At 40.7% G+C, this 11,997-nt stretch overlaps 1 long non-coding RNA gene across 1 annotated transcript in view; it reads left to right on the forward strand.

The window, feature by feature from the left end:
• LOC147100111 (uncharacterized) overlaps positions 1 to 11,764 on the forward strand; it is a 28,854-nt gene extending 17,090 nt beyond the window's left edge. The window contains exon 2 of the long non-coding RNA XR_015073836.1: positions 9,944 to 11,764. This is a non-coding gene — a long non-coding RNA (uncharacterized LOC147100111). The remainder of the gene's footprint in view (positions 1 to 9,943) is intronic.
• The last annotated feature ends 233 nt before the right edge of the window (positions 11,765 to 11,997 follow it).

The raw sequence follows: 11,997 nt of genomic DNA on the forward strand, positions 1-11,997 counted from the left end.
ACCCTTCTAATTTTCTATTGAATTGTCCACACGGCTAGCATATTCAAAGGAGTAATTGCAAAGGTGTTTTTTGCAGGGTGCATACAATTTCACGGTGTATACCAGCAGCATATACCCTCTCATGGATGGCAAGAGTTAAATATTAATTGAAATGTTCTCCAACCGAGACATGGCGTCTTTTTTGAAATCCACCCTTTTATTTGTTCCTGTGTCTGTGTTTCAGATCAGTGCTGTTGAATTACCCTGAAATGGCCCAGTGGGATTGACATTCCCTTTTCAGGTGAATCAGATGATAACTTTTACTGTGCTAATTACATCCCTAAGAGCCCCCAAATATGGACTCAGTCATGTTCTTAAGTGACAACTCTTTTGGAAGTTGCCAGTCTACGACGCGAATGTCAGAATTGATCATTAATGTAATTTTTTTAGCGAATATTTTGTATTCTTTGAATTCGATTTGTTCCAACGGTAATAAAGTTGGGATTGCTCAGGGGAGCGGAGAATTAACTCTCCACTTAAATGGTAGTTCATTAATGTGTTAAAGAAGACAACAAATTATAAGGAGATTGGTTTTAGGATTCCGTATTTTTCTGTTTATTCAGATGTCACATTTCCAAACTTACAATGCCAGGATCGCATCACAGTTAGATATAATAGCATATTTTCAGATTCGCTTAACTCCAGTGTTGGACCAGTTAACTGCCGATTTTGCATCGATTGGACACAGAATATACAGTTTACTGCGATTTGAGAGCGATTTGGTTTTAACAGAAGAGGTACTAGACCATCTCGAGGACCTGGCATTGCACTGATTGGACTTTGTACCGGCTGCAGTATAACTTCCACCGTAAATGAAGACACGGTCCTTATCATCTACAATTCGGTCATATTAAAATGTATTTGATTAGCCAGCAATACGAATCTCTTTCTCTGAAATGAGCAGAAAGTCTGCGGCGGGTTAATATTTCCTAGACGGGGGGGAAAAAAATCAAAAAAAATAAAGGGAGGGACAACAGGGAGTGTGGCACATCGTCCAAGAAATCTAAGAGATATAAATCGAGGTAAAATAATTAAAAGCGCAATAAATGCCACAGAGGGAGATCAAGGCGAGAAGATGAGAAGGAACAGAACAGGAGAATTAACATATCTCCAATAACAACAAGAAATAAGGGCAACAATGTATACATTTATTCGCCTCCAGCACAACAAATGAAAAGTAAATGCCTCACCACAGCAGACAGCGAGCTTAATAGGACCCGTCCAATCAAAAGTGTAACATACACCTTGATGTTTCTACTTCATTACATCCCTGGCTTATTTGGTTATTTAACACAATTAACCCCAAACCAACCAGCTGACAGAAAAAATGTCACCTAGTGTTATCCGATAAATTTGAATGGCATCAAATTTGTATTCTCCAAAATTCCCTGAAAAGTGAGTCCTTTTTAGTCTTAAAATTAAACCTATCCAATCAAACCTGTAGTCCGACACCTTGTTGGCAGGTTAGCATCCCTACTGATCCCGATTAGTAACAGGCTGTCATATCTGGCTCAACTTTTGTTTTGAACTAGAATGAAGGCAGGTTTTTGGTGGTATATTGGTCGTGTCCCCTCCCCACAGTTTCGGTTTGTTTTACTGGAGCTCTTTGACCATGTTCAGCCCAGTTTGTCGACAGTCGATGAACATGACATCTGGGGGAAATGAAGAACATTGTTGCAAAAGGCATCATATAATGTCACACATTTCGAGAGTAATTGCGCTGGAGGATTGGAGATCCCACATTCACAAATTATGGTGTAGCCCCTGTAATTTGATTGTATCTATTATACATAATTCATAATGTATGCCGTATGGAGGTTATATATGACCAGGCAACCTGCCATTCTTACCAATACCAGATGCATCAGGCTCAGCATGAAGATTTCAGCTGTCAATAGTTGTAACACTTGCATTAACTAAATCATGATCAGCCTACCAACCGTAACATATTAATTATAAGTGTGTTACTTCACTTCTGTGCGACTTGTTAGGAAAGAATTCAGAAGGTTTGTACGGTAACGCCAACGCAAGCTAAAAACCCGCCTTAAATATATGAATATTCACGAGTTGCAGGGCTTTGATTGAAATGTCAGTGCAGTCAACTGACATCCAGCCAAGGCTGAAGCGAGTTTGGCTATTGTCAAGAGTTTGTAAGGTTAAAGACAACGACGGTCCAATTCTAGTTTGTAACAAAGTTTCATGCAATGGTTGATTCAAATACAAATTAAAGCGGGGAAGTGGGCGAGATCCCTGCTCCACAGTCACTGAAACAAGGCGTACTTTGGTAGAGATGAAACTAGGAACTATAAAGAATAAAAATGCACAAGATAAAAATGCAGTTGGTTATCGAAGATGTGACATGCAGAATCACTGGGCGCCAGATATTATTTGCTAAACCCGTTTAATGTTTTGAAACTAGTCGCCGCGAATACCTCTGAGAGCGGACAAGGTTCTGCTACCCCGGCCCTTAAGGTTCCGTTGGTAATTTGATTAGAAAGGAAATGCTAATATAGAACTGCCGGAGAGCTAGAAATGGCTAATTTTGTGTACTTGGCGAAGTTCCAAATTGCCAGTGACATTTGACACACCTACACAGGTGAGCGGGTTTCGAAAACCGCGAGGCGAAATCGCATAGGTGTAAGTAATTCCTCCAGCCTTCCTGTGCCGATTTCATGATGTTACCTGATGTGCAAGAAGTAGTTTTATATGAGCCAAACATTTCATAAAATAAAACACATAACATTCTTGGTGAAGATATAACAAAGAACAAAGGGGGTTTTAAAGCTGGATTTCTATTCAGAAGTACTATCTGGGGTGGAACAGGTGCAGCTCGCAGGTTAGAGTTATACCGAGATCAATAGCGAAGGAACTGGGTGCCTGTGCATAGCTTCGCCCTTTGAGGGATATTTTATTGTGGGCGAGTTTGCTTTCTCTTAGTCTTTATAACTTTGAAAACATCAAGTTTCCAGAGATCCGCGGGGCTGACAGAACAGATTTAAAATGCGGCATTTTTCTTGGTGAAAGTTATATTGCAATCCCTGGGAACTGAGACAGGTTGCTGGAGGGGATCGTTCATCTTCTGGCTTTATATAATAAGAGCACTTACATTTCTATAGCTAATTGTTGCATGACAACATCTCGAAGCACTTCACGCGAAGAATTACTTCTGAAGTGTAGTGACTGTTGTTATGTATGAAAACATATAAGCTTCAGTACACTAGAAAGGCAGATAGGGACGTGACTCCAGAATGATGCGGCCACTTCTGCACACAATGCACATCCAAAGTAGTTTCAGATCGATGCAAGTGGCTGTATAACTGTACGCTAACGCTGCAGTCATGCTGCAGCTACCGGTCTCAGACAGCTATCTGTAGAGTGCGATGAACAACTGGCACGCTGGAGTTATATTGCCGACTGTGCCATTGCAGGCTGCATTGAGGTCCGCTATACAGGAGTTCTGCGCACGTCTTCTTGGACAGCCGGAATTCTGCTCCCTAACTAGTTTATTTTGTAATGTTAGGGGAGTGCATCTACTTACCCCTAACATGAAACATTCTGAAGAATACATCTATAAAGTATACAAAAGATCTAACAGACTGCCAAGCCCTTTAAAGATGCAATTTTGCACTGGGACGAAGTTATACTGCATCCAGTGCAACATCCAAGCAGTCTGAGTTGCTCCTCTGAAAACCCCCAGTATTATTGTGCCGGGGAGTCAGACCTCACACTTGACTTATACCGCACCTTCAAAGGGTTTGGATGCGATGCAAAAGTGGCAGTGTAACTGTACCCTAAGCTGCTGATTAACAATTATATTCTGGATACAAACGTGGTATTTACTATTTATTTATGCTGAAAATCTCACGACACCATTATAAGTTATCGAAGAGACAAATTAATATTCAAGGATGCATTTTGTGTTTACTGAATATGAATACTTCTGCATGAGTGGAAATCACTTATCAAGTTGGAAATGTAGTGTAGAGCTGATAAGTTCTTGAATGGACACAAAAAATGTTTAGTTACATAGATCGGAAGAAGTAACAATCGATGACAAAATGTCAGTTATGAGCTTTAGTTAAGCATCTCTAAAGTGTTTTTAGATCGTTATTGGGTTGACAATTCAACACTTTTAGACGGTTGCTTTACACTCTTCATCCCATGAAACTTGACTTAGTGGTAACATTCTTGTCGGAATGATGGGTTCAAGCCCTACTCCCGGACTTGTGCAGGTAATTTAGGCTGATAATCCGATGCAGTATTGAGGAACGCAATTTTGTTGGAGGAACAGTCATTATACATTAGACATTAAACTGAGACCCTGTCTGTCTATTCGGGTGGATGTAAAAGATCCCATTCACTATTTGAAGAAGAGCAGAGTTTTCCTGGTCACCTGACCAACATTCAGCCCTCAACCAAAACATAGAAACATAGAAGAAGATAGGAGCAGGAGTGGGCCATTCGGCCCCTCTAGCCTGCTCCGCCATTTAATGAGACCATGGCTGATCATTCAAATTCAGTACCCTGTCCCTGCTTTCTCCCCATATCCCTTGATCCCTTTAGCCTTAAGAAATATATCTAACTCCTTCTTGAATATATTTAATGAATTGGCCTCAACTGCCTTCTGTGGTAGAGAATTCCACAGGTTCACCACTCTCTGTTGAAGAAAGTCCTCCTCATCTCTGTCCTAAATGGCTTACCCCTTATCCTTAGACTGTGACCCCTGGTTCTGGACTCCCCCGCCATCGGGAACATCCTTCCTGCATCTAGTCTGTCTAGTCCTGTTAGAATTTTATAAGTTTCAATGAGATAACTGGTCATTTGTCTTATTTGCTGTTTCTGGGACATTGCTGTGCACAAATTGGCTGTGGCATGTATCTCCTTAACAACAGAGCTTACACTTACAATTAATTGACTATGAAGTACATTGGGACATACCAAGAATATGAACACAAGTTATTTATTTTTTCTTTCTTAGTTTTATTTGAGCTAACTTTTTATTGGGCCATATGGAACTGGTTCAAATAAAATAATAAAGCTTGCTAGCACAACTTTTTCCACATTCCAAGAATGATGGCTGCCATTCTACTACAGATACCTGCTTTAGCCAGTACCTGTACAGTGCGGTATTCAGCGACAGAACTAAATTATATTTGCATTGCAGCATACCACACTCTCTTCAACTAGCAGAGAGATCGTGTGCATGTTGGGTAATTATTTTTAATGGGACAGCGTGGCCCAGAGCTGCTATATTCCCTCGGAGGCGGCAGGGAATCCCCTGTGTATCAAAGGTGGGATAACCCCTGTGTATCAAGGGGTGGGATAGCCCCCATGTATTGAGGCACGGAATAGACCCTGTGTATACCTATCTAACTGTGTTGCCCCCAGTCCACCTCAGATCTTAAGTATGTTAAATATACACAACTTATCCATCAATGCACCATATTAACAATACACACCATTACTATACTGGCGTGAAAACCAATACGCTCTATTCTGTTAGGTCAGACAGTTTCTGTGGAGAGAAAAACAAAGTTAATGTTTCAGAAACTCTGTTTCTCTCTCCACAGATGCTGCCTGGCCTGCTGAGTATTTCCAGCATTTTTTGTTTTTATTTCAGATTTCCAGCATCCGCAGTATTTTGCTTTTGTATTATTGTGTTTGTGTTGTAGAAAAATGTTCTTAATGCTTTGCCATGAAGTGTTAAACTTTTGCCAGTTTTTCTTTCTCAACTTGCAATCCTTTTATTTCCCTTTTTTTTGCTTTTGTTCTTAAAGTGTTTGGAAGAAAAGAAAAACATCTTCCACACTGGAGATAGAAATTCCATTGAGGACAAATGGACCAGGTTTTAAAACTAGCTTTACACTAGATTGGAGTTATACTACATCCTGTGTGAACTCCAAAGAGTGTGAGACTACCCACTAGAAGTGGGTACATATATCTCACTTTACTGCACTTGAGTCAGATCAATGCTTAATCCCAAGTTATAACGCTGATTTCATATCAATGCACGCCCAAAAGAGCTTCGCATTGATCGGAAAGTGGTTGTATGATGGTAATTAAGATTTAATTTCGTGCGCTTTCCATCTTTTTTTGTCAATTTTTATTAAAAGGCACATTGCTTATGAGATTTGGCGGGCGAGTTACTGAGCCCCACAGTAGCACGGATCACAAGGAGTGTAAGGGTACATTCACATACCAGCTGTAGTGTTGCTGCAAGGCGGTTCTCGCTTCACATACTGCTAAAGTCAGTGCGTAAAATAGGCTAAGTAGCAGATTGAATCAATCTCCAAACTCAATTATAGAACCCCAGCATCTCATAGTTTCAGACCTCAACTGCAGATCCCAGATTGCATTGTAAAAGCCGCTTTCTGCACTTTGCCCCCAAAGGGTGGTGGAGGAAAATAACGTGCAAGATCGTTCCTTAACTGTTTGCCCAATTATGGGGTAATATTAGAAATATATGGTTACAAAATTAGCCAAACTATTTTGTGTGTATGCATCGAGACCTCTTGGCATCACCGCACAAACATTATGATGTCATAACGGTAATGAATCACTATCTGGGTTTTGGAGGTGCCGGTAAAAGTGGTCCACCAAACCGGCAGAGAATTGAGAAGCCATTCGCTCCGTGTTCAATGAGCGGAACGTGAATGTGTCAAAACTTTCATAGCCCAGGGTTGCTTCTGGAAATTAGAAACGTGAAGTCTTTGGGGTGTATTTTCTAATGTTAAAGTCAGTATTAAGCACTCCACACTTGTTGACTTTTCTCTACCATGATCGAATGAAGGAAGATATATATCCTTTCACGTTGATTAACTCTGAAAGTTCAGTATCTCCTCCAAGACTGTTGTTCCAGTGATGTCGACAGCAAGGTGCAACAGAAAAGAACAGAAACAAAGCTCATCAAAAACCAGGCTAATTTAATTGTTAAAGAGATTTGAATCACAAAAGCCAGCGTTGCATAATTTATAAATATGCATCTCTACTTTTATGGCTGTTATAAAAAGAATTCTCCAGATGATAGGGAGACTGTATGAGTTAAGGTCACTGGAGACTGGAAAAATGCAGAGAATCGTGGAATGAGATTTCCCCAAAACGTGGGAATAAATACAGGAATCCCATATTATAAAAGTGCAATTTGATTTATTGAGTCATAGTAAATCACGGCCCCCAATTACAAATGATAGCATTGCGTAACGCAATCCCTAAGTCACTGATAAAAAATCTTGAAGTCCCATGTATTAAAAGCAGAATTTGGTTTATTCAGTCGTTGTAAACTAGTAGCCTTGAAAATAACTCGTGCTCTTTTAAGCTTGTATATCATTATTTCTGAGGTTACTAAATGTATTGACCTAACCATTTATCCATCCACCACAGTCCTCGTGGTGTAAATGGCATACTCAGGAGAAAGGTATACCTGATACATACGGACCAGGAAGGTGCACTGCATTAGCTGGTTCTCCGCTATGGTAGTGACGAGGGTGCTACAGTTGGTCTAAGTGCGCCTGGATAAAGCAGGGGGGAATTGGCCAGGGTTCCCATTACTGATCGCAATCCAGTTCCCTGCACGATGTGCGCATGTTTGGACGCCGGGTGAGGGTTTGGTGACCTGGTGCGGTAGCCCCTGAGGTTGTCTAGCATGCCAACAATCACCTTTAAGGCTCACATTTGAATAGCGGCCACTTGGGTGAGGTAACGAGGGCAACGTGATGCTCATGGAACCACATCCCCAAAAAGAAGCCAATGCCTTCATGAATGGAGACAATTAGCGAGAAAGGGAAAAACAAAATATATATATCACTGTTTTTCGTCCGAAAACAATTAATGGTCGCACTGCAACACACTTCATATATGCGCCTCTTAAGCCTCTTAAGCACAGTCCTCTGAAAAGTGTAGAACATCACTTATAGGGTTAGTAGGTCCGAACAGATAACTGAAGCTGCAAGATAATTTATGCAAAAAATGGCAAGAGGATGATTGACAGTTTAGGGGTAATCACCTCTCATTCAATTAAAATATGTACATTTTTCACATGATTTATTTAGCAGTAACTACCTCTTGTACAAACTTGTCAGATTAAAAAACAGTGACAGTATTATGCAACAGCTTACTGTTACATTGTGATAGCCTTTTCCACAAGCACATTTCATCGATTAATTTTCTTTGGGTACATTTACAAACTGACTGCTAGAGATTGTAATTCTGCAACCAAAAAATAACGTTGAAAATTGAAATAAACGCTTCAATATTTTGGGGAATATTTGTGAATAAGTTTTAAGGTTATTTTTTATAGAAACTGGATCGCTAAAGAATGCAATGAAAGTTGTGCTAGAGTTTTAAGAGCACAAATCCCTCAATAAAACAGAAAGTCGGTATTAATTTATTATAGAAATGTCACCGACACGTCCATTTCAGGTAACTCTCGATGATAAACTTTTTCCCCTGCTGTTTGTTGAATCAGACCTTGAGGTTATGGAGAGGGTAGCCCACAACTCGTGTTGCCACACTCTTCCAGTTTTTCTTTTCTTTTGGCAAAACAACACGTCTGGAGTGAAAGGAAATCTGTCCATCAATGGATGTCCTGGGATGTCTCTCTACAGTCGTTCAAAGCGTGCGGCGACAAAATTGACGGCGTGAACGGATCCAGTAAGTTAAGGAGACTGGCAAAGTAGAACCCATATATAAATAAATACTATGCAATGGCGGAGCGCATTTTCTCGTTTTAATAAGCAACTGTTCATCTGTGAGCAAACAAACTGAAATAAAACAATTCGACGAAAATATGAGAGATTTAAAAAATGCAGAATTCGCTGCAATACAATTTGATTTTTATATCATGCATAAGGTCCTTTCAAAGGTCAATAAAATTGATCAACTTGTAAATGAAAATATTTGCCATCCATTTCATCTTTCCAGTCAAAATGTTGAAAGTTCACTTTGAAGAAACAGCATCCAGTTGTGACAGGGTGGACAATACTGTGGGGCATATGAGTGTGGGGCAGTTGAGAAATGCAGGGCAACAAATGAGATCCATTTAATTTGTCAACAAACGTCTCCCCCTCCACGTCACCATTAATGGTCACATGTTCAAGCACGTTTTGAGTTTCTTTTCTTCAGCGCTGCCTTAAGGCTGGCAGTATCTCCAGCAGGCACCGGGGACATGGAGACAGGCTAAGGCTGTGATCTGAGATCTGTGCCACGACAGAAAGCTATAACAATATAAATCTGTTGGACATGCCGGCTGGGCTGTCACTTTTAATTTGTGCATGACCCGCTGGCCGAAAAATGGGATAGAAGTGGCAGAAAGTGGGACTGAAAGCTAGTATTATTGCTTTGACAGCTTCACTCATCTAGAAGTAATGCAAAATGCAATTTATATTTATACTCCCTGACCTCCTGCTCCAAGAGGAAAGTATCTAATGAAGGGCCACGAAGGCAGGGGAGAAGCAGACTTAAGTTCAGCTGGAATTTGTCTACATTGTTGTTCTTCAACTGTTTAATTACAGTCGAAATGTAAATCAAACACCGAGGAGGGCAATGGAGCCTGAAGTCTTGCCATTGTCTTTTGGGGGGTTTGGGCAGGGCAGGAAGGAATAGGGAGTCCCAGGGATGTTCTGCAGGATGTCTGCTGCAACTCTATTAGATAAATGTTCAAGCAACACTCCCGGTGTTTGTTTTTTCCCTCGAGACCCAGTCACTGAACTGTGTTGACTTTTCACCATGGCACCAATGGCCAAACGTTAGATATTCTGGAGCAGCGCCAAGGAAAGGTTTGGGCTCACACCAAAGTAAACACCATCGTGTCTTCTAGCTTTGTACACACTGAATATGATCTGCAAGATATGCGTTTGCTGCCATCCTATGTCTCTTCTTTTTATTCTTTCTCCCTTTTAATCCACAGACCCGTGCTCCTGCTTGGCCTATAGTCCTGTGGCATGTGCTGATGACATCACATGATGTCCATTGCCGGCACCATCCAGTTCCCTGTTAATGCTGCCAGCAAATGAAAAATGACTGTGAGACTCACTGGCTCCCAGAAGTGACCTTGGGTATTATTAGAATGACCTCCCATCGGCTTGACCAGAAGACCTTTGATATCTGCATGAAGAAAATATACGAGTGAGAAGCCTCGTCTACCAATAGAAAGGACAATAGTCAGCGAGAATGGCACAAATCTAACGCTAAGTTGCAGCTTAACATTAAAAAGTGATCACTACACATAACTTGAATCTCTGTTGCCATTGCTCTGAGAAAGCTGCTTTTTATGTATGTTATTAGTTTATTACATTCATTTAAAAAGCCTCAGGCATGTAAAATATAATATATTATCTCTCGTCTCTCAGTTGGAAATGAATCTGATGGTCGATAGAGTTTAACTCCTGTCAAGGAGCATTCTATTACAGGTTACGACAGGCTATAGAGAGTCAGGAAGAACTCAAAGAAAGCAGCAAGTGGAATCACATGCTTTGTACGGTCAGTTCAGCGAGTAGACCAAAGCTTTCCCGATGATCTAAAATTATAGGTAAATAGAATTCCTTGATGTAATCAGCTTTTCTCCACTCAATCACGCAGTCTCTCCCATCCCTAAACAAACTCTAAATGCTACCCTGCTCTAATCAGCTCACACACTCTAAGCACGCTCCATGACTAATACGATATCCTCAAAACAAATTAATGAGGACTGATTACGGGAGAGAAGGTTAGTTCTCCTGATCTACTCTCACCCCCTACGTCGTTCATCTTTCCCTGTCAGTCTCTTCCTCCCTTCTCTTCACATTTCATTTATTTCCTTTATCTTTTTTCCCCTTCACCAGATTCCACTGCTCTTTCTTCCTCTTCAATCCTCTTTTCCTCCTTGTCTCTATTTTTTCCCGGATCAGCTGGTCGCTTTCCACCCCATCCCACCTTTCTCTTCCCCTTATCCACCATTACTCCGACTTAAAGCATACCGTACTTTATTATGCTGTTTTAAGGGGAATGATAGACTCTCGCCTCTTTCTGCCTCTCTCAACTGTATATCTCCACGGCAGCTGATAAAAAAAATATAAATTTGATGTGGACTTGCACGTTGCTGAGGCTTGAACCCAAAGGTAGGGCTTCCTGTCACTCAGTGTACCTGTCCGGTATATTTCGTATTAGCAAACTTCACAAGTGAATCCTGCAGCTATTCAGATAAATCACTCCATCCGATGGAACAGTCCAGGGGATAAGGGAATCAGAGCACCCTCCTTGTCAGTAAAGCACAGTTTCATTGTGTCCACCCCTAGTTAAAACGAACTAGATGAAGGTGAGTATCACATATAAATAATTGTGGCGGTGAAGGGACATACAATGCTTTAGTCCCGTCCCCCCATCCCCCACCCCCCAATTCCCTCTCCCAATATTAGACAAGCTGTTCACTTCCAATCAATCCTGAAATTAATACGGATATTACCATGTGCAGTTTATGACCGTGGGATACTTGAGTTGGCCTAATGCCTTTTTCCTCCTATACACATTCGTCAAAATGATAAAATGCTTCCTTTCCAAATGGAATACTGGCACAATGAGATTGTAATGTGCTGCATTATAGGTGTTACTAAGATGGAGAGACAGCCACTTCAAAGGCTACACATTCAATGTAATCAAATAACTTTATTTATGTCGACCGGTGCGATCCTCCAACAGTCTTTCTGTGGCAACATTGATACCTAAATAAAAGAAATATGCTTTTGTAGTGCAACATCATGCCTTGCCTATTATTTAATATTACAGTTGCAAAGTTTATTCAGAGCATGTAGAATGAGTTATATAGGATGTTTAAATGCACACTCCTAAATATTTCAGAAAGAAACGGTTGACTGCGGACTGGCTTCTGTCATTTCTGTAAATTGTATTAATCAAAAATTGCTAAGGGTGTTTAAAGGTGTAATCCCATGGCCGTGCTGTAGAAAAAGAGAAGTAATTGCAAATGAT

This window comes from Somniosus microcephalus, chromosome 27 (genome assembly GCF_052327205.1).
Source record: "Somniosus microcephalus isolate GS21.2 chromosome 27, FLI_Smic_1.0, whole genome shotgun sequence".
NCBI lineage: Eukaryota > Metazoa > Chordata > Chondrichthyes > Squaliformes > Somniosidae > Somniosus > Somniosus microcephalus.